We start from the raw sequence: 20,584 nt of genomic DNA, 5'->3' as shown, positions 1-20,584 counted from the left end.
CCATTTGAAGCTGAAAATATCCCACTCTCCTTGAGTACTATATTTTCTTTATCTGCCCATCAACAGGGACCTAAGCTGTTTTTATCCTTTGTCTACTGTGGATGACGCTACTATAAACATAGAACTCAGGTATCCCTGAGGGCTGTGTTTTTACCTCGATGAGCCATATTCTATTTTAATTTCAATTTCCTTGAGAGTACTTATTTAAACTACTTTTCATTATGGATTCACGAGTGTTCATCCCACCAACACTATAGCAATTTGCCCTTTCCTCTATATGTTCGGCCACATTATTTTTATCTGTTTATAGTAGTTATCACTATTGGAGTGAGCTAGTGTATTGCACAAGGGTTTTAAGTTTTCCTGGCAATTAACACTGAGCAAATACTATACAAATATTTGTAGCTAGAGTTTTCCTGCCCAGCCCACAGTCAGGACAAATCTCTGTCACCAGCCAGTCCCACAGCCGGTCAGACCCAACCAAGTAAACACAGAGACTTATATTGCTTACAAACTGTATGGCCATGGCAGGCTTCTTGCTAACTGTTCTTATATCTTAAATTAATCCATTTCCATGAATCTATACCTTGCCACGTGGCTCGTGGCTTATCGGCGTCTTCACATGCTGCTTGTCATGGCAGTGGCTGGCAGTGTTTCCTTCTGCCTTCCTGTTCTTTCTTTTCTCCTCTCTGTTAGTCCCGCCTATACTTTCTGCCTAGCCACTGGCCAGTGTTTTATTTATTGACCAATCAGAACAATTTGACATATAGACCATCCCACAGCAAATACTGGAAACATTTTTATCTTCTTTGGAGAATGCCTGTTTGGGTAGTCTACCTATTTACTAACTGGATTATTTGGTATTCTGCTATTCAGCTGTAAGAATTCCTTATAAATTTTTGCTATTAGCCCATTGTCAGATGTGTGGTTTGTAAATATTTTTCAAATCTTTATGTTGCATTTTTAATTTCATGCTTTATTTTCCTTGCCTTGAAAAAGGTATTTAGTTTAATGTGGCCCTGTTAATTTAATTTTACTTTTGGAAACATGTGTATCTTGTATAATTCCAAGATCCTTACCAAAATTAATTAAGCCAAGTCCAGAAGACTTTCCTTGTGTTCCATCCTTGTGGCTTTATGATTTCTTATCTCACTTATTTCAATGTTCTTACCCACTTTTTGATAGATCCACATCTGTTGTAAGATAAAATTCACCTTCATTCTTTTTTTTTTTTTTTTTTTTTTTTTTTTTTTTTTGGTTTTTCGAGACAGGGTTTCTCTGTGTAGCTTTGAGCCTTTCCTGGATCTTGCTCTGTAGACCAGGCTGGCCTCGAACTCACAGAGATCCACCTGGCTCTGCCTCCCGAGTGCTGGGATTAAAGGCGTGTGCCACCACCTCCTGGCTCACCTTCATTCTTTCGTATGCACGACACATTGAAGACTCTAGCCTTTCCCAATTGTATCTTTAGTTGGAGAGTGTGCTTGGGGTATAGATTGACTCTTCTGTTTTAAGGGTCAACTTGGCTGGTGGATGTTTGCCATCTAAAGCTTTGTAATATAATTTCCATCCATAAATTCTGATGTCTCCAACTTTTTCATTCTCTGAACTTTGAACTTTTGTGCCATTTAATATAAATTTTGTGTTTCTCTTTTTCTGTGAAAGAGTGTTATTGGGATTTTTAAGGGATCACATGAAATTCATAATCTCTCCAGGCAATGTAAAATTTTAACTATATGATCTTCCAATCGAAGAGTATGAGATGACTTTCCATACAGATGACTGTACCTCCTTTAATTTCTTTCAGTATTATTTTCTAATTTTAAGTGTATAAAAATCTTTTACCCAACTGGTTAAATTTATTTCTTGTTTGTAGAGTTCTTCTATGTCATACACAAAACGAGACATTTTAACTTCTTATTCTCTGATTCTAATGCCTTTTATTTCTATTTGATGACTTGTATGACAACTTCTAGTAGTGAGCAAGAAAAGCAGTCAGAATGGACTTGGATCTCCATGGAAAAGCTTGATCCTTCTACATTAGTTATAATATTAAGCCTGTGTTTTTTCATACACATCTTTTATGTTGAGGATCTTTCTTTTTAATGTATAAACATTAACAGTTTTTATCAATAGAGGATGCTAAATTATTTTGAACCTATTTGTACTTTTCAATGGCTTAGTGTTGATATTTATCTAATGGAAAAAAATACATCAGATGAAACAGTCCACCAATGTGCCAAATACCAAGGGTAGAAAAAAAGGTTTATTCAAAGACCTAAGGAACCTAGTAGGAAGATCAGACCTGGACACATGATTGGCTGCTTGTAACAATACTACAGGTTAGCCCTAGAAAGTCTGAATGTTAGCATCATGGTATATTATAAAACTCTGCTTTCATCATCAATGAGACACAAGAAGGAATACTTTTCAGTCCTGTATAAATTAGGATGAAGGCAAGTTGCAGACCACTTCTATTACAAATTCAAACTTACCAAAGCAAAAATGTCTCAAAATAGTCTTGCAACCTGTTTTTTTTTAAAAACTCAATGTTCTGTTCTAACCACTCTGAAAAGCATTTCACATGAGAGCTATACTGAAAGGAAACACAATTACATTCTAATGATGGGTCTAATGAACCCTTAAGTGAAATTATAAAGAGTGAGATTGGAGCAAAGGGACCCAATGGACATCAAGAACATGACTCAATACTGATGCTTTAGCCCAAGTGGATTGGATGGATTCCACTGTTTGACTCTCACAATGGTGCTCAGTCCACACAATTTTTACAGGATATTTGTTATTTCAAGCACTGTGTGTTTCATCAAGAAATAAAGGAAAGGATTTCTAACATTACTTACACTTATTAACAAAGAATCTTCCATGTATTTAGCTGGCACTTGAAGTGCTTGCACAGAGTATCTAGAGTGTGAAATCCTCATTAAAGCCTTTCAAGTGCCAACTAACGGCCCCAGGATTACAGGATTAATTTAATGTATTCATGCGCACACAGAGATATATAACACTGAAGTTTTTAAATTATCCTGCAACCAATAATAATCATTTTGATAATAATAAAATAATAATCTAAGTATTATAATAATAAGCATGCATGAAGAATTCTAAGATATAATCATAGTAATTTGTCTTCTTCTCCTTAATTAGGGCAATTTCATCTTACAAAGACGAGCAACGACTATGGCACTTTCTCATTCCTAGCAGAAAAAACAGGGCTCAAGTACAAATATCCCAAATAGCACAGAACATGTTCTTATGGACACCAACAAGCCCTGGTGGTACAAAATTATTAGTAACATGGAGAAAGTGTGCTGGGTACCTCAGAGGAGGTGCCTTTTATAAAAATGGCATTATCCTGGAAGAAAAAAAGGAGAATAATTTTGCAAAGGAACATCTATGAGGAAGAGATCTACACTGTCAAACCCAAAAGAGCATCTGTGATTAGTCACTTCTAACTCTGTCTTAGGAACAAAACCTGTCACCAAAAGAGTTTAGTTTTTTTTTTTTTCCTGCAAAACCGAATTAATCCCCATGACTCATCTTCTTAACACCAGCCAAGATTATTTCATCTCCACAAGTTTATCATATTAAAGGGAAACTCTCTGCTCCTTTTGAGATTTTGGAGTCACTTATAAGGTGTCCTGCCACCCCAGTGGCAGGAGATGGCTTTGGAGTCATTTGCTCAGCTTGGGTTTGCCAAATTGCTGATGACAAAAATAAGTCCCTCAAGAAGAAATGGGGGCTTCTTGGAATTTTTTTTTGCAGGGGAACAGAGGAGATAAAATTATGACCCACTCCCCAACAAAAAAAAAATAGTTTTATAATTCCCATACAGGACTGGGACCACAGGTGTACTTCAGAAATAGGGTACAAAGCCCAAAATTGCTGGCATGGAACTACCAAATGTTCATTATGAAGTTTCATTTAGCTTAAACTGCCAGTCAACTCACATTCCTTTTTCACATGATGACAAGCAGAAACCCCAGAGTTTGAAAGGTAAAATAACTAAATATTAAGTAATTTGAGACAAGAAAGACCCATGTAGCTTTAGAACTCAGAAGAACATTGGAAGCTCTCAATGGCACAGTGCTAGTGGGAATTCTGGGAATACTTAGTGTAGGTTGTTTATGCTTAAAGGAGTCTCGCTTTAGTTTTATGTTTGAAAAATCCATATTTACTCATCAAGTATATGCCTTTTCTTTCCCGTGATCTTGGACAGGGAAAATGTTAATTATAATTTCTTTAAATTAGCTACTATAATTTTCCTGAAATTTTATGCTCATGAAATAGTGTTGACCGTAACAGCCATAGAATCGCAAGCCAATTTTGGCTATTCTATAATAAAGCGCTTGTGTGTGCTGTCTATAAGCTATGAGGAGGGTGAAAGACTGCATCAAAAACAACGAGGAAATGGACCAGCCAGTAGAGCTCCCTGGTCATAGCAGTGGTAGAACACAAGCAGTCACTGGGCCCAACATGTTTAGAGAACCACAATGAGAAAAGTGAGAAGTGTGCTGAGAAATAGTGTCTTCTGAACATGACAGTGATGTTTTACCCTTGAAATCTCAGTATAGCTTTATACATATAAGACATACCCATGGTCATACCAGCCAGCTTGGATGGGAGAGAAACTTACAAGGTACTACCCATAACTGAATAGTTCCAGGAATTGATTTGCTGCTGAGAGAAGGACATTCAGTTTTCTTTTGGGTGGAGCACCCTGATAGGTTGCCCATGCTCAAGCAGCCAACCCTAAACCCATATATATATATATATATATATATATGTATATATATATATATATATGGACAACATTAATTAGATTCAATAGATTGCACACACATGCACGAGCACAAACGTGCAAGCACACGTGTGTGTGCACACACACACACACAGAGCAGGCAGGATATGCCCATGATCTTTTAGGGGAAAAATATAAGGAGGGAGACAAAATCAGGGAGGTGGTTAAAGACTGAATTGTAGCCCTGAGAGTTTTTAATTAGAGGGAAATACCGACTGCCATAACTCTGAGGACCTAATTTTCAAGAGTCTCCAATTCCAGTCACCTGGTAAATTTTGGAATCCCCCAGTCTAGCCATGGACACATTTGATATGTAGATAAGGGAAACTTCTGCATTCCTGGCACCCAGGTTAGAACACAGCCAAAAGCACATTGCATCTCTTTGTAAATGTGCTTTTGTGATCTAAACAATCTTGGACCATAGCCTAAAAGAAAACTGGAGAATGCTGAAGTCATTACCTCAGTTTAATTTATGACAAAACCAAGATGCATAAAGAACAAAAACAATGGCACAGGATCAGAGATTCTCTCCCCAAGGTCCCGATTTCTGCTCTATGATGTAGCTTGGTCTCGTGAACTCTATCAGTAACTCAAGGATGCATTTGCATATTTCATTGTCAAGCTGTTAATATATTCATCTTCTGGAGCTCGGCTTTTCTAAGGGAGCCTAATTCCTTCTTTTGAATTCCTTCTCATTACCACAGGCTCAGCAGGTCCAGAGCTCCCTATTGCTCAGTGCACTACACTTTCAGAGCACAAGTCTTCCTATTCAGTCAATTCTTTAAATAATTACAGGTCTCTTTTATAATAAACTCTTCCCAGCATATTACCAGCCGACATTTTTATCTTCTTTCGGTTCTGCCTTTAAAGTTGTTTCACCAATGCTAATTATAAAGAAAATGATAAGGTCAGATTGCTTTTCTTTCCCACTCTCAGCAGCTCAGAGAATGAATTGTAGCTTTCTGCTTTCTTATTGTGCAGGTAATGATGTAGTCATAGTGGCAAAGCCTTTACAGAGAGCAAAAATTATATGCTTTTGGCAGAAGTACTAATTATCTCTTCTTGATCAAGAAAAAGAATACTAAACTGGCTTCTAACTACACAGTTTAATTTATACCCACATTTTAGTGCTGGGAAGAAGCCAGAGATATTTTATGTTACCTTTGAGGGGGGGGCTAGGAAATAAAAATAATATAAAAAATTATTATTAAAAAATACTTAAGACAGCTAATACATTCCCTCCTTAGGGTGCTTGAGAACCCGTTGAAGCCCTACAGGCGGGGCAACTGGTGCCCAACGTGGATGAAACCACCTCTTAAGGTTCAGAACGTCGTCTCCCGGAGGAAGACCAAGGCCTTGGTGAAGTTGTGTATACAAGTCCCATAGTCAATCACGTTCTGGGCTGAGCAGGGACACAGCTTGTCAAATCCAGTCTGACAGCAGAGGTCATGTTTCCAAGGGCAGTGCTGAATTTTTCATCCAAAGTGTCAGAAAGGCTTGTTGGACTTGCTGGCCTTGGTGTCACAGGTGGTTATAGCCATGTTGGGTCAGCTTGACACATCCTGTGGCTGGCAGGTAGCACAGCAAACAGGGTAGCACCAGAGACGCCATTCAGGACACTTAGGTCCCTTCCACCTAGACTAACCTATTATTCCTCAGATCAATTCCTAGATCTCTAGGAAGAGAAGCCGCGCTGAGACGACTGCCTTGACGGGAGCCTGTTACTGCCATCACCTTAGCAGTCCTTCTGGCGGTTGGAGCAGCGGAAACAGGCACAGAAATTGCCTCTCTGGTCCTGTTCAACCAACATTACTCTGAGCTTCACCTGTCCATAGATGAGGATATTGCCCAATTTGACCAGGGAATTTCTGCCCTCAAGTCATCCCTTTCCTCCCTAGCTAAGATAGTTTTACAGAACAGGAGAGGCCTGGATCTCCTCTTTTTACAACAGGGTGGCCTTTGCACTGTGCTCAAAGAGGAATGTTGCTTCTTTACAGACCACACCGGGGTAGTCAGAGATAGTATAGTAAAGGTTAAACAAGGACAAAAAGAAAGAAAGAAAGAAAGAAAGAAAGAAAGAAAGAAAGAAAGAAAGAAAGAAAGAAAGAAAGAAAGAAAGAAAGAAAAGAAAAGAAAACCTTGGGTGCTTCTAGAGTTAGTTTTCAAACTCCTCTTGGCTAACGACCCTTCTTTCCTCCCTCCTAGGACCTGTTTGTAGGCCTGCTCCTGGTCCTTGCCTTTGGGCACTTTCCTGGCTCACTCGGTTCATCCGAAGCCAAATAACAGACCTGCCAGGCAGGCAGATCCAGGTTCATTACCACTACTTTGATATGTAGGACTCCAGGGTTGAAATTTCCCCTGACGAGATGCCCCACACAGACCCCTTCACTCGGGGGAGGCTGCACCTGTGTGTGGAAAAAGGGCTCACTTAAGGCATGATTGGAGTGCAGCTGGGACTGCACAGGCTGGGGAGCATGGTACCCCAAAATCCCGAGAACCTGGATTATATGCCCTGTTGCATAGCGGTTGTGCAGTAGCAGCCTTGCGCTTACCCATTTCCGCTCCCTCAAAAAAACTGCACAGTCCATTGATTCCCGCACTATGGGGATGCCTGTGGTGCTTGAGTCTGGAGAGACATTCTCTCTTGGACCTTTTCACAACCTTTAGAGGGATAGGGCCTCTGTAATCCTCCATGCAAAGCCTCTTTCAGAGCCCTCCTTTTAGACCATTTGAACCTAGTTTATGTTTGCCCTTAGATTATTACTAAGAAGGGGGAGATGTCAGGGACAAGGACAGAATCTCTAGTTAGTGGAAAAATACAGACCCCCAATAAGACAGGGAACTGGATCATCTTACAGTCAGGTTGCCTAGCAACAGGACATTGAGTCAGAGCCCTTGACCCTCTCACCCTGTAAACATCCTATACAAACATCCTGTTAGCTTGCCCCACCTTATGCAGATGACAGCTTCTTGCTCCCCCCACCCTGCTGAACTATATAAACCTTTGTGGAAGAGAAATAAAGTGGCACCTTGATCAGAATCCAGACTTGGTGTCTTTCCTTTGTATCTCCTGTCCCTACATTCCCTCCTTAGGGTGGTCAAGAACCCATTGAAGCCCTACAGGCGGGGCAGAAGGTCATTGCTAGTTAAGCTATAATGCAGAGTAAATGCAGAGGTGGCAAGGAAAACAGAAGGCAAGAGGATGGATGTTTCACAGCATCCAACTTGAATAATATGAGTTAATTCAATCTATTTTGGACATGCCGAGTTAACTCTCTTATTAAATGACTATTTGCACTTCCAGGAAAGGAACAAACTCTATATATTTTTAAGGCATTACAAACTACATCATTCCCTGGCAACCCCCAAAAGGACAATGTTTTCATCATATTCCCTTCATTCGCTGATTTATACTCACACAGTGTTGTGGCCAGAACTGTCCTCAGTTTGCAAACTACTTGCACTAAACTTTGTTACTTTTAATGATTCTTTGTAAGTTTTTGAAAACATAGTTAGCTGTGAAACAGTTTTCAACTATATTCTTATAGGAAAAAAAACCTGGTATTTAGCCTTAATTTATACATTTTACTTCAAAGCAATGATTCTATAGGATCTATATTCATAAACTAATACTACCAATAATAATAATAATAATAATAATAATAGGAACTTAAAAACAAAATGAAATTCTATCAACAGAGATAAAATGAATAGGGGAACAAGCCTCTCTATCTGTTATTTTTTTATTTTTTGTTTTTTGTTGTTGTTAATTACAATCTTATTTCTCTTTGATTTCAACCTATGGATATTTTCAAAATACACAGGAAAGGAGGTCTAGCCTTTATTTTGGTCACAAAAACTCCACAAGGTAACCATCCCACACTTGTCTTCCTCCTGTTCTCCCCTAATCTTATTTATGCAGACGTACAAGCATCCATAAAATGTCGGTGAGGTGTTTAATGAACCCATGGCAAGATCAAAGGATTACTGAGGCATTCACTGGAGAATGGTCTGCATATTAGTGCTTCTGAGCTTAGAAATAATGACAATATAAAAGTAAGCTATGGTGCTAGAACTAAAATCCAAGTCTTCTGGTTCCCAAGCACAAGCTCTATTTTCTCTCAGACACTCTCTCCTATGACCTTGGCTAAGAGTTCTACTTTTCTGAATCTGTTTCCTTTTCAAAATTAGTTCAATAATATAACCCAAACTTGCTCACTTGAACAGTTTTGACACACAATTCACATTCATCCAAAAGTATAATGTTAATATAAATATGCTATGACTTTGAACATAATAAATACATCAACATAAAATATTATAAAAATGATATTTATACTTGTTTAGGGATTATACTGTCCTCTTATCTAATAATAATCATATAGTAACTGTTGAAAAATCTCCATGGCTTGTGTGACGCTTGTCTTATACTTTTTTCTTATATTCTAACTTGAGAGATCTCTTAGTAAGAACTTGTGGTCTTCCCTTGGTCCCAGGCTGGGTGCTGCTACTGCAGTCAGAGGGTACCACATCCAATTGCTGCACCAGATCCCTCATATCACAGATGAGCAGCACGTGACAGCACTTACCTATAGATGGAATAGTCAGTTTTCCTCTCCCCTGGGATTTTCCTTAATGCTAAAGGACAAGATGCCATAGAACATCGGAACATGTGAACCTCAGAACTGAAAGGAAGATGGCATCTTGTGGGGTGATGCTTGGCAAATGGAAGACAATTAATACTCAAGTAATTCTGGTGCCTCCCACTCCCTGGATGAGCTGTTTGTTTGGGCACAAACATCTAATGCTCTTTGGATGCTGTTTGTGAGACTGGGTTAATGCCAGGTAAGCTGGGATTTGTTTGCATTTGCATCTCCTGCCTGCACACTCCAACCTCCCCTCTGCTTGAGCTACACTCATACTAAAATACAGCATCTATCTGGTTCCCGGGAGTTTCTTTAGGGAATCTAGGAGGAGATAACATCTAACAAAAAATAAGAATAAAAGCATCGACTGACTAAGGGCTCAGATGAAGATATAAATCACAAATTCACATTTGGAATTATACATATTTTTAGTATGCCAAAGACAGAAGTATAGAAAACAATAAGTCAATTTACCAGCTAAACAGCTTGAATTTTATAGACAAACTCATCCCGAAACTAGACATTACAGATTCTAAGACATAAAACTAACAGTCCACAGGACTCTAGCTGGCCCTTCCTGAGGAATTTCAAATTAAGGTAATACAAAACACAGATGAAACAGTATTTGCAAAGAGTGGGGAGAAAAGTAAATAATACATTAGAAATTAAGTTAGGCTAAAGGAACAGAAGATCTCGATATGATCAAAGTAAAAGTTATAAAGTGGGGAGAATGTACGTATTCAATGGGACAAATGTGAGAATCCAGTTCTGACATCAAGCTATTGTCATGACCACCCAGTTCAAAGTAATACCATGGAGTGGGTGGTTCCATATGACAGCCATGAGAGGAGGAATTCAAAGAGCAATGACGTAAATATGCTGGATAAACGGTCAGTGTGAAAGGAACGTTTACAGCATAGGAATGGGAAGTGTTACTTACTTCATCTCTGCTGTCCTTCAACGAGGCTGAGCTAAAATCACCTGCATGAGAAGACAGGAACAAATCCCTTAACCATGACCCTGCTGTAAGCTAATTCCCAAAGTGAAAAATGAGACAAGCAGAAGAAATTCCATGCAGAAATTAGAGCCAAACAGGGATAAATTATAACAAAACAAAGCAGAAGACTTGGCCTTTTAGAGTAATGGGATAAACACAGTGAGTGTTTAGAATGGGGAAGGTGTGGGGAAAGCACTGACAGAGCAATGTGCTCTTCAAGTGATGAGAGGCGCAAGCAGTGATGGCTATCATTGTGAAAATGGGGGTGGGCTTTCCTAGTCACTACAAACACAACACCATGTCTAATTATATCCTTTCTAGGCCAACTGAGATGTATCTTTTTATCATACAGATTTATACAAGATGGACCAAGAAGATGCACCTGGTATATAGCCACTCACGACCCTCTGGATAGAGGCTGCATAGTCCTGGACTTACAGATATGTGCCTTCATGTGCAGCATGGTACACCGTATCTTAATTAGAGACCAGAAACACTCGAAGCAAGTCTGACATACTTCCATGTTTTTTAGCTCCACACAGCCATGCCTCTTTGTATTATCAACCCAGTAAAGGAAGCATCACTAAAGGAACTGGAATGGAAGAAGCTACAGCTACAGATCTCTTGGAGTGGCATAAAAATACTCAGGCATGTAACAGAACTGGAAAATTTGTGGTGAGCTCTCAGTGGCCTCTTGACCATATCCTTAAGTCATGAAAAAAAACCTGATCACTGGTGTTTTGGGTCCTGCATTTGGGACCCTTTGGTTAGCACAAAGCTTGTAGTGCATGTGAACATTCTCACAGGTTGCCCTGCCCTTCACTTTCCCAACATTTGAAAGTGTTTGAAAGTATTTCGTTCTCTGCATTAAATGCCATCATGCTTAAGAAACTTTGTGTGGGTGCTGCTTTTAGGTCAAAATTCTTACGGATACACGTGTTTCTTCTTTCTACAACCCAGCTTATCCTGGAAACGTTATTGTTAGTGCAATAGTTAAGTTTTAAATTTTTTGTTTTCCATTAACTACAGGTTACTTTTATGTCTTCAAATTAAAATGACAGAGATTGGGCATAAAAATAAGGTACCTCGGAAACATGAAAACTGTATTATCAGAACATGTTGATACTCTGTTTTAACTATTATCAAACCCAATGAATTAGTCATATCCTTAGTTCCTTGGGGAAAGTCCAACTTTATACTTTGCACATGATTGCTTTAACTGTATAACTTAACAGAAACCATAAAATTCAGGAACGGATGCTTTTGCGATAGGTGAGAGGGAAGAAGTTAATGGCTACTCTGGCATCAAAGAAGCGCTCTCTGCCTCTTCCTAGGGAACACTGCTGAATTCAGGATGAAACTGCGTAGCCAGCTGGTTATTAGCACTACAGTGGAAACTATTAGTTCTTCCTATAATCATCCCGGCAAGCTGGGGCATAATGGCAATTCATTTCTATTACTTAAACTGAAAATTACCAAGTTATCCTATAAACATCTCATTTCTCTCATCTTCCTATTAGCAAAAAAGATAATATTTTTATTGCTGTTTCTGATATTTAAGAGGAAAGAAAAGAGACAAATTTAAAAGCATTTCTTATATTTCTATCTCCTAATTGGTAGAAAATTTATTTTTATATACTAAAACAAAATATGTGATTTTCATAGATTTTAGCCTTTTAAAAAAATTATTTTTGATTTTTATACATTTCAATCATATTCTTTTCCCTTCCCCAACTTTTTCCTCCCAGATCCTCCCACCTCCCTACCCACCCAACTTCATGTTCTTTCTCAACAAGTAAAATAAAACAAAATCAACAAAATAAAACAAAAATCAAAACAAACAACAACTCAACATGACAAAAAAGTACCAAAACAAAACAAAAAGAACAAAAACAATGTGGAGTCCAATTTGTGTTGAACAAGTTCTACTGGGCGTGAGGCTATGGTTGATAAACCTAGTGTCACTCCAGTGGAAAAGCTGATTTTATCTTTTCCAGCAGGTTATCAATTGCAAATAGCTTCTTGGTTAGGAGTAGGATTTTGTGTCCACCTCTCCACCGACGTGCTGAGATTTTGCCTGGTTTTAACTTGTGTAAGTCTTGTACATGCTGTCGCAGTCTCTATGAGTTCACATGCCTATCAAACCTGTAGAGTCTAGAAGACACTATGTTCTTGAAGTTATCCACCACCTCTGGCTCTTACAAAAGCACTTTTAAAGCTACAGAGAAGAGAAGATTTTACCTATTTCAAAGAAGCTCATCCCATCCAATACAGAGAGGATTGTAAAAATATGCATGTAATAGCCACATGACATGCTCCTGGCCTCTGGCCTAGTTGTTGTCAAGGTAGACACTAGGGATCTGGCTTAGAAAGACTCTAAGTTACTTCTTTGGTTCATCCTTACTGAATCAATATCAGATCTAGCTACAGCTTTCATTCAGCTCTCCCAAGTATATATAAAAAATAATATTTATAGGGTGTAATTGTCACATTGGGTTTTGGGTCAGAATTTGCATAAATCTTTTATTTCTGAAGATGAATCCATAGGTATTTAAAGACACTGAAAATATATGTTAATCTTTGAAAGATGTAAAAAGTTGGAAGCCATCATAGCTCATCCTATGGATAATGCCAAAGTTCAACACAGAAAATGAGTGACTGTGGTTATTTTTGGTGCTTAGTGTTATGACATTTGCATAATTCTAAAGTTCACCCTGAAGCATAAATAGAAGGGAAAAGAACAACTCACATAAGTGTTGCAGTTATGGAGAAATTCCAAAGTCACACTGTGTGGCCATCTTGTCTTGCTGTGGGATATCTTTCTGTATGCTGTGAATATGTGATGCTCTGATTGGTTGATAAATAAAGCTGTTCAGCAAATGGGGAGGCAGAATAAGGTTAGGTGGGACATTCAAACTGAAGAGACAGAAGAAGAAGGGAGAGTGAGGAGAGACACCACCCCGCTGCCCACGGAGCAATAAGATACCAGCACACCGGTAACGCCACAGCCTCAGGGCAACATATAGATTACTAGAAATGGGTTGAGTTAAGTTATAAGAGCTAGCTAGTAAGAAGCCTGACCCATAGGCCATACAGTTTGTAAATAATATAAGCTTCTGTGTGTTTACTTGGGACCAAGTGACTGCGAGACTAGGAGGGAGAGATTCTTCCTAACAGCAGGGCCAGGCAGGACCAAAGAAACGTCTACATTGTCTACTTCAGACAGCATCACTATGAGAGTGCTGTCATAATAATATCAGGAGGACCAACAACCCAGTGAGCAGGGCACATGCTATTTTACCAGCTCAAGCGGCCAAAGTGAAATCTTTTATTCTGATAAACATAGCTGAATTTGGGAGTCATTAATAAATCTAGCATTCAAAAGCTTCAGGCAGACTCCTTGTATTTTATATGCTCTGTTTTGTCTATCAAATCACATACTCCTAACAAAATAGTGTTTAAGAGAATGCCAACAACCAGGTGCTTTCTGTAATGGCCAAATAGTCTCTAAAAGAATTTAAAGAGCACAAAAGAACAAACTTTCCATTTATTGGATCATTCTTCTTTAAGTTTGTAGGTAAATAATATTTCAGCTTCTCATATTATTGCACTCCACAGTTAACAAGGCCAAAGTATCCTGCTGGCAGTCTCCATCCTTAGGGAGATGTAAGTGGGAATCTTGTTTGACTAATACCTTTTGTGAGGCTCCTTCTGGAACACAGGGAGTTCTTGGGATTTACCATACTTTTGCCTTTTCTAAAAATTTCTGTAGGCAACTGTAAAGGCAAGGTAGAACTATACAGATTCCAAGTGACATGTCTAATAGCTGATCAAAGGAATTAACAATGGCTGATATCATAAAAACAAGAGAAACTTTGAAGGACTAGATTTTAAGAGAATGAGGATTTTGTTGTTTGGACTATAGTTAAATGTGACCTGTCCCTCCAATATACTAGAAACAGATAACTAATTCCAGTTTTACATATGTACATTCATCAAACTTTTATGCATAGATTATTTTACTTCTAAGTAGAGGTCCTATAAAATTAGGACAAAATTTGTATTATTAAGATTGAATAATAGTCATCTGAATCATCTAGTTCATCAGGATGAACATTCAGGTAGAACATTTGACAATAACTAAAATATGAAACTGGGATTTTGATGGCCTGAGTCTTCCTTGTCTTCAGCCTCCAGCTCGAAAACCTTACTCAAGCCATTTTATTCTCAAGCTCCTATGTCAACAAATGTTGAATAAATACATGAATTGGTAAATGAACAATGGAATCCATATTATTATATCATATCTTCTCCAATTTTCCCTCAGAGACTCTGACATTTATTTATTTGACTAATGTGATATTCTCAAATGAGCTTTGTTCTCTATCAAGAGTTGCCATTGACATCTTTGACATCTCTTATATGTGCCGTGCCTACGTTCAGACCATCTAGAGCCCTCATAGCATACTTAATTGCACATTTTAATTTGATTATATGGAAATAAATCACAGACATGATAAATTTTCCAACCATTTCCAATCTGAAATATAAAAATCCCACATTCCTACTACATAAAACTGTACTGATAACATTTATTAAATTAGTTTAACATTTCCTTCAGAAAGACTCACAACAAATTCAGTCAGGTATAGGTATTTTCTATTCTTTATTTAGCTGCCAGATCCATGTTTAAAATTTTACTAGCTAGTCCTCCATTTTAAATAAGTTCTTCCATGCCAGTGGACTGTATTAATTTAAAATATAAGGTAGCTACAACTACATGAAGGATACAAACAAGAGTCAATATATAATTAGTCTCTTTAATCCAGCATGACATAAATAGGTCCTATTTCTGGAATATCACAACAAGTTGAGGGTTTCAGTGATGAATAGTGATAGCCCAAGGTTTTAAATAAAGTATCTTCATTCATTAACAGACAGTATTTACAAATTATCTATTGTTAAGTAAGTCAAAGGTTATCTTGCCTCCTCCCACCCTAACCCCCCCCACCCCCTGCCCCTTTGAACTGAAGTCAGTCTAAGACAAGGTAATGAAGATCAAATTTAAGAAAAAAAAAAAAACTACATCAAGTCATCATGGTTCACCACTCATCTTTGAAAGACTGAGAATGAGAAAGATAAAGAAAATTAATTCCTGATTTACATATCCTGCTAATAAAGTGGCAAGGTCTTATGGAACAAACACAACAGCTGCAAATTATGTAATTATGTATCTGTATGCAAATTTGCAGACATCTCATAAATGCTGGAACACTATTTGCAATGCTAATTAAGTGGCTTTTACTGCGGCTGCATAATTCCGACATGTGATTTGGTTCCAGATGTCTCTGTAGCTCGTGAAACCTTCATTGTCAGGTTAGCTGAGGTAGCACGCATTAACACTGCTCATAAAACCTTTTTTTATAATTAAATTACTTGCAGTGACTCAGTTATTTTTCATCCTCCTCCTTTGCTACTCTGTTACTCAGATTACATGTAGCAACCCCAAAGCTTGGAATGAAGGAAATTTCTTTCTATTTCTATATCCCCCTACAAGTGGCTAATCTGTTTAACCTCATCCACATAAACCAAGTTCAAGTGCATAATGAGCATGGGAAAGTTCAGCTACCAGACTAACCCCATATGCAATTGTTGACAGATGCTGTGAAGTTTTATTTAAGCTATAAAAGAATAATTCCATTTTCTATCATCTAATATCAGCCTTTTGATAGCCTGAAGACTTCCTCTTTATTTTTCACAAGAAAGTAAGATGCTTTCAAAGACAGTAGGAAATTGGTAACATCCTTTTAACTCACAGATAAGAAAAAAGATGAAGAAATATATTTCTTGAGCACCTATTATGTGCTCAGAATTAGAGGAGCTACAAAGATTTATAATTAGTTTGGAAAAAAAGATATAAGGAAAAGCACCAGTGTAGCCCAAGAATATTAGGCTCAAATGCTCACTTGGGACAAGAGTGGATAAATAAAATCAAAATACATCCTCAGGACTATTTATTCTAAAAATTTATTTGTCTTTTATACTGCCAAATTTTCACCAAAATCACTAGTACTACTAAAAATATGAACTGTTATATGAACTGCTTCTTTTAAGAAGAATTAGAGAAATTGCCCAGCAGTGCCTGATGTTTGAAGACATGGGTTCCTATAGAATCTACTACAGTATAGATCATGGTATAGTGGACAGACACCATAAACTACCGTAAGCAGAAAATCTACCATAGGTACAAGCTTCTAGGTGGGAAGTTTTCTAGTGGTTGTATCCTAAATAGGAAAGAGAGCTTAATTAAATACTTAAGATGCATGCTCATTACCCTGGTATCCTAACAGAACTTGCTTACTGTTTGGCAGCAGGATGGAACTTCGACCACTAACCACTACCTCTGAGAAGTTAACTGCCCAAGTCTACAGGTTGATTTAAGTGTGTTTTCCATGGACCACTGTGGTTTGATTTAAAAATATCCCCAATGGGTTCTAGGATTTGCGCAACTGGTGCCAAGATGGGGGCACTGTTTGGGAGGGTTGTGAAACCTTGGGAGTTGAGGCCTGCAGGACGTTTACCCACCAACCCCATAGTCACATCTCCTCGGAGTTTTCTTGAGTTTGAGCAGCAAGAAATATTAGATAGAAGGATTTAGATTGTGGAAATAAACAGATAGAAAATACAAGATAGCCTCCAGAGGGTCTGAAACCTATTCCAACCAGCCCTGACTGTCTCTTTGCCCCAGGGTATTTATAGAGATGCCAAAGGTTGAGCAAAAGACCTCCCCCCCCCACCCCCCAGCACAGCCAAGTGCAGACCATCTCAGACACCTGCACTCAGGCCCATGGTCCTAATCATTCTCTATGTGGACCTGCTCGGTAAAGCCATGAGGAACCAAAAAACAGACTCCTACAGAGGCCTAGCTGGCAGATGCAGGAGGTATCTGCTTCCTATTCCATCCTGCTTCCTCATCTGTGAGTTGAGCAAGCCCCTGTAGTGCCCGCAGACTGCCACAGGGTCCCTTGTCATGCCTCCCCCACCACAACAGTGTGCATGCTCTGAAGCTATGAGACAAAAACCCATCCTTCATCTCCAATGGGGCTTCTGCCAGACATTTTAGTCACAGGAGGGAGAGGAAAGTAACTAATTTGGAGAGAATAGTGTTCTAAACCTCAGGAAGGAGGTAAGGGCTTGAGACGGAGGAGATGAAGGAACAGGAGCTGCAATGCCGGCCCTTGGCTATGAACTGCCAGAGAAAAGGCTGTCGATGACACTCCTCTCTGGGCAAAGTTGGGTGGGAAGAGTCCTTGTAAGAACTTTATGTTGGTGTACTGAGTTGGGAACACGTATAAACTTAAAGATGACTAGTGCTTTCCCAGCTAGAAAACAAGTAAACAGGATTTGAAAAAGACATGTCATAAGGAACAGAAAGAAAAGGAGTGAGTCATTCTGTACTGCAGACCTCTTGGTGCTCGAGGGTCTAGAGGAGATCATTAGCAGTTCCCACAGCTCCCTAAGCAAGCTCAGTAAAATGTAAGGAAAAATTTCCTCTAGTGCTGCCAAGCAGAGAGGCTCCAAAGCCATGGACAGAGGACCAGGAAAAAGGTAGAACTCGTGGTGACAAAGAACGAGGACCCTAGCCTCAATTCCTTGAGAAACCAAATCAGGATGACAGTCATCCTTGTCCTGAGAAAAATGGGAGTATCAGAAATGTGAGGCAAGGCCACCACCTTTAGAGAGAGCCAAATGAAACCAGGCTAGCCTGGTGCTAGAATAAGATTAGCTTCTGAGCACTAACATGTACAACAGCATCTTTCAGTTTCATTGCTGTATTAAGTTACTTTTCTATTGCTGTGATAAAACGCCATTGCTGGCCAAGACAACTTATAGAAGAGAAGCTTTATTTGGGCTTATGTTTCAGAGGGGTGAGAGTTCCTCATGGCAGGAAGTGGAAGGACAGCAGCAGGCAGGGTGGCAGAAATGGTGGCTGGAGCCATAAGCTTAGAGCTCACGTCTTGAACCCCAATTACAAAGCAGAGAGAGCAAACTGAAAATGCTGCCTGTCTCCAAACTCTCAAAGCCCACCCCCGGTGCATAGTTCCTCCAACCAGGCCAAACCTCCTAAACGTCCCCAAACAGTGCCACCCACCAGAGACCGTGTATTCAAATGCCTGAGACTCTGGGGACATCCCAATGAAAGCACCACCGTTATCTCTCTAGTTTGCTACCCCAGCACTAAAATCAAACTGATAGTGTTGCTGGAGGGCTTTTCTCCAGGTTCCCCAAGCCCCACAGTCCCACAATTTACTTATAAAATAATCATTCAGACGCTTATATCACTTATAAACTGTATGGCCGTGGCAGGCTTCTTGTTAATTGTTCTTTTATCTTAAATTAACCCATTTCTATAAATCTATACCTTGCCACATGGCTGGTGGCTTACCGGCATCTTTACATGCTGCTTCTCCTGGCGGTGGCTGCAGTGTCTCTCCCCTCAGCCTTCCGCTTCCCAGAATTTTCCACTCTCCTTGTCCCACCTACTTCCTGCCTGGTCACTGGCCATCAGTGTTTTATTTATATAGAACAATATCCACAGCAGATAGTCCTTAAAAGAAAAGAGTCAAATTAGAAGTATTTGAAGCCAGATCCCTATCAAATGTTTCACTACATCTGTACCAAGTGCAACATATAGAGAAAGATGGCTATATGGAGAGAGAGAGAGATCTACAGATACAAAGATATACAAAGAGACAGATCTACAAAGACATATAGAGAGAGAACAACACCGAGAGACATACAGGGAAGGAGAGACAGAGATATCCCACCACTTCGGTTGCAAGGATATAATGTTGACTTGTATGTATGAGATTCCTGTTCTAAATGTGCCTGGTTTACATTTAAACATGCAAACATGAAAAAAGATAAAGCACGAGACAGTGGAAAAATGATCATTGAGGGGACATGGCTATGTTTTATAGAGCTGTGATATGAGAATCCAGAATTCTGGCTCTCCTTTCTGCATCTACTTCATTGTGCCCCAAACTGAAAGTCAAACATTTTTTAAAAAGTCATCACAGCATAAGTCATATACCATGAAATTTGCCGTCTGAAGCACTGGCTGAACCTATACTTTGACCTGGCCAGCCTTTGCTCCTATGGAGGGATCGGCACAGACCGCGTTCATGTTTTCTACACTCAGTGCTCGCTCGGCTTCCAATTGTGCCCCTCTCTCACTCAGAAGGGCTGGTTTTCCTTTGGGGCCATCAATTTTTCCTGAGCCCTCATCCTGTCCTTAACGTTGAAGCTTCATTACCTGAAAATACTAGAGACAACCTAATGATATTTTTTAACATTGTCACAATTATACAGCCATTGCAATGACATTTTAGAGAATTATTTTCGTCATCCCAAAAGATGTTCCATACACATGAGTATCCGTCTCCATTTCTCCCAGTTCTCAGCTTCTACCCATCTTTACATCCTACTTCATCTCTATCATCTGCTCCTTATGCCTCTTTAATGAAATAAAATCATACAACATATGATTTGTGCATGGTTGCTCAGTACATTTTCAAGTTTCATGCGTGTTGTAAAATAAAAATTTTATTGCATTTTTATCTACCGATAGTATTCTACTGCAAGTCCATTTAAACCACTTTACTTTAATCAGCTAGTGATAGATGTGTTGTTTCTGCTCTTTGATCACTATAGTTACGAGCATATAAATACCAATGTGCAAGTATCTGTACTTGTTTCCCGCAGGCATGGGCCTATAATCACTAGGTCACATGGCCATGATGTTACTTAACTTTTGGGAGAATTGCCAAACTGTATTTCAAAGTGGCAACCCCAACTGGCACTCCCCAGCTGTAGATGAAATCTCCAGTTTCTTGTCTTCTCATACATACTTCCCCATAGGGATCTCTTGGCTATAACCATTCTTTTACATCTAATTCCCTGAAGATGAATGTTGGCTATTTTTATGGAATTATGATTTCTATTTAGGAAATATCTGTTGAAAAAATATCTGTTCAATATTTTATCTTCAATTGGATTAATTGTTCACTTTGTCTAATTACCAAGTCACCAGCTCCCAAATTGAAGAGTTGGAATTACTTCAGC

General features: G+C 39.0%; 1 pseudogene; it reads right to left on the bottom strand.

The window, feature by feature from the left end:
* The window catches only part of LOC114695175, a 44,848-nt pseudogene extending 37,476 nt beyond the window's left edge, over positions 1 to 7,372 (bottom strand).
* Between the last annotated feature and the right edge of the window lie 13,212 nt (positions 7,373 to 20,584).

This window comes from Peromyscus leucopus, chromosome 17 (assembly GCF_004664715.2).
Source record: "Peromyscus leucopus breed LL Stock chromosome 17, UCI_PerLeu_2.1, whole genome shotgun sequence".
In the NCBI taxonomy this organism is placed as follows: Eukaryota; Metazoa; Chordata; class Mammalia; order Rodentia; family Cricetidae; genus Peromyscus; species Peromyscus leucopus.
The sequence above is the reverse complement of the archived record's forward strand: the minus strand, read 5'-3'. Positions and strand labels throughout refer to the sequence as shown.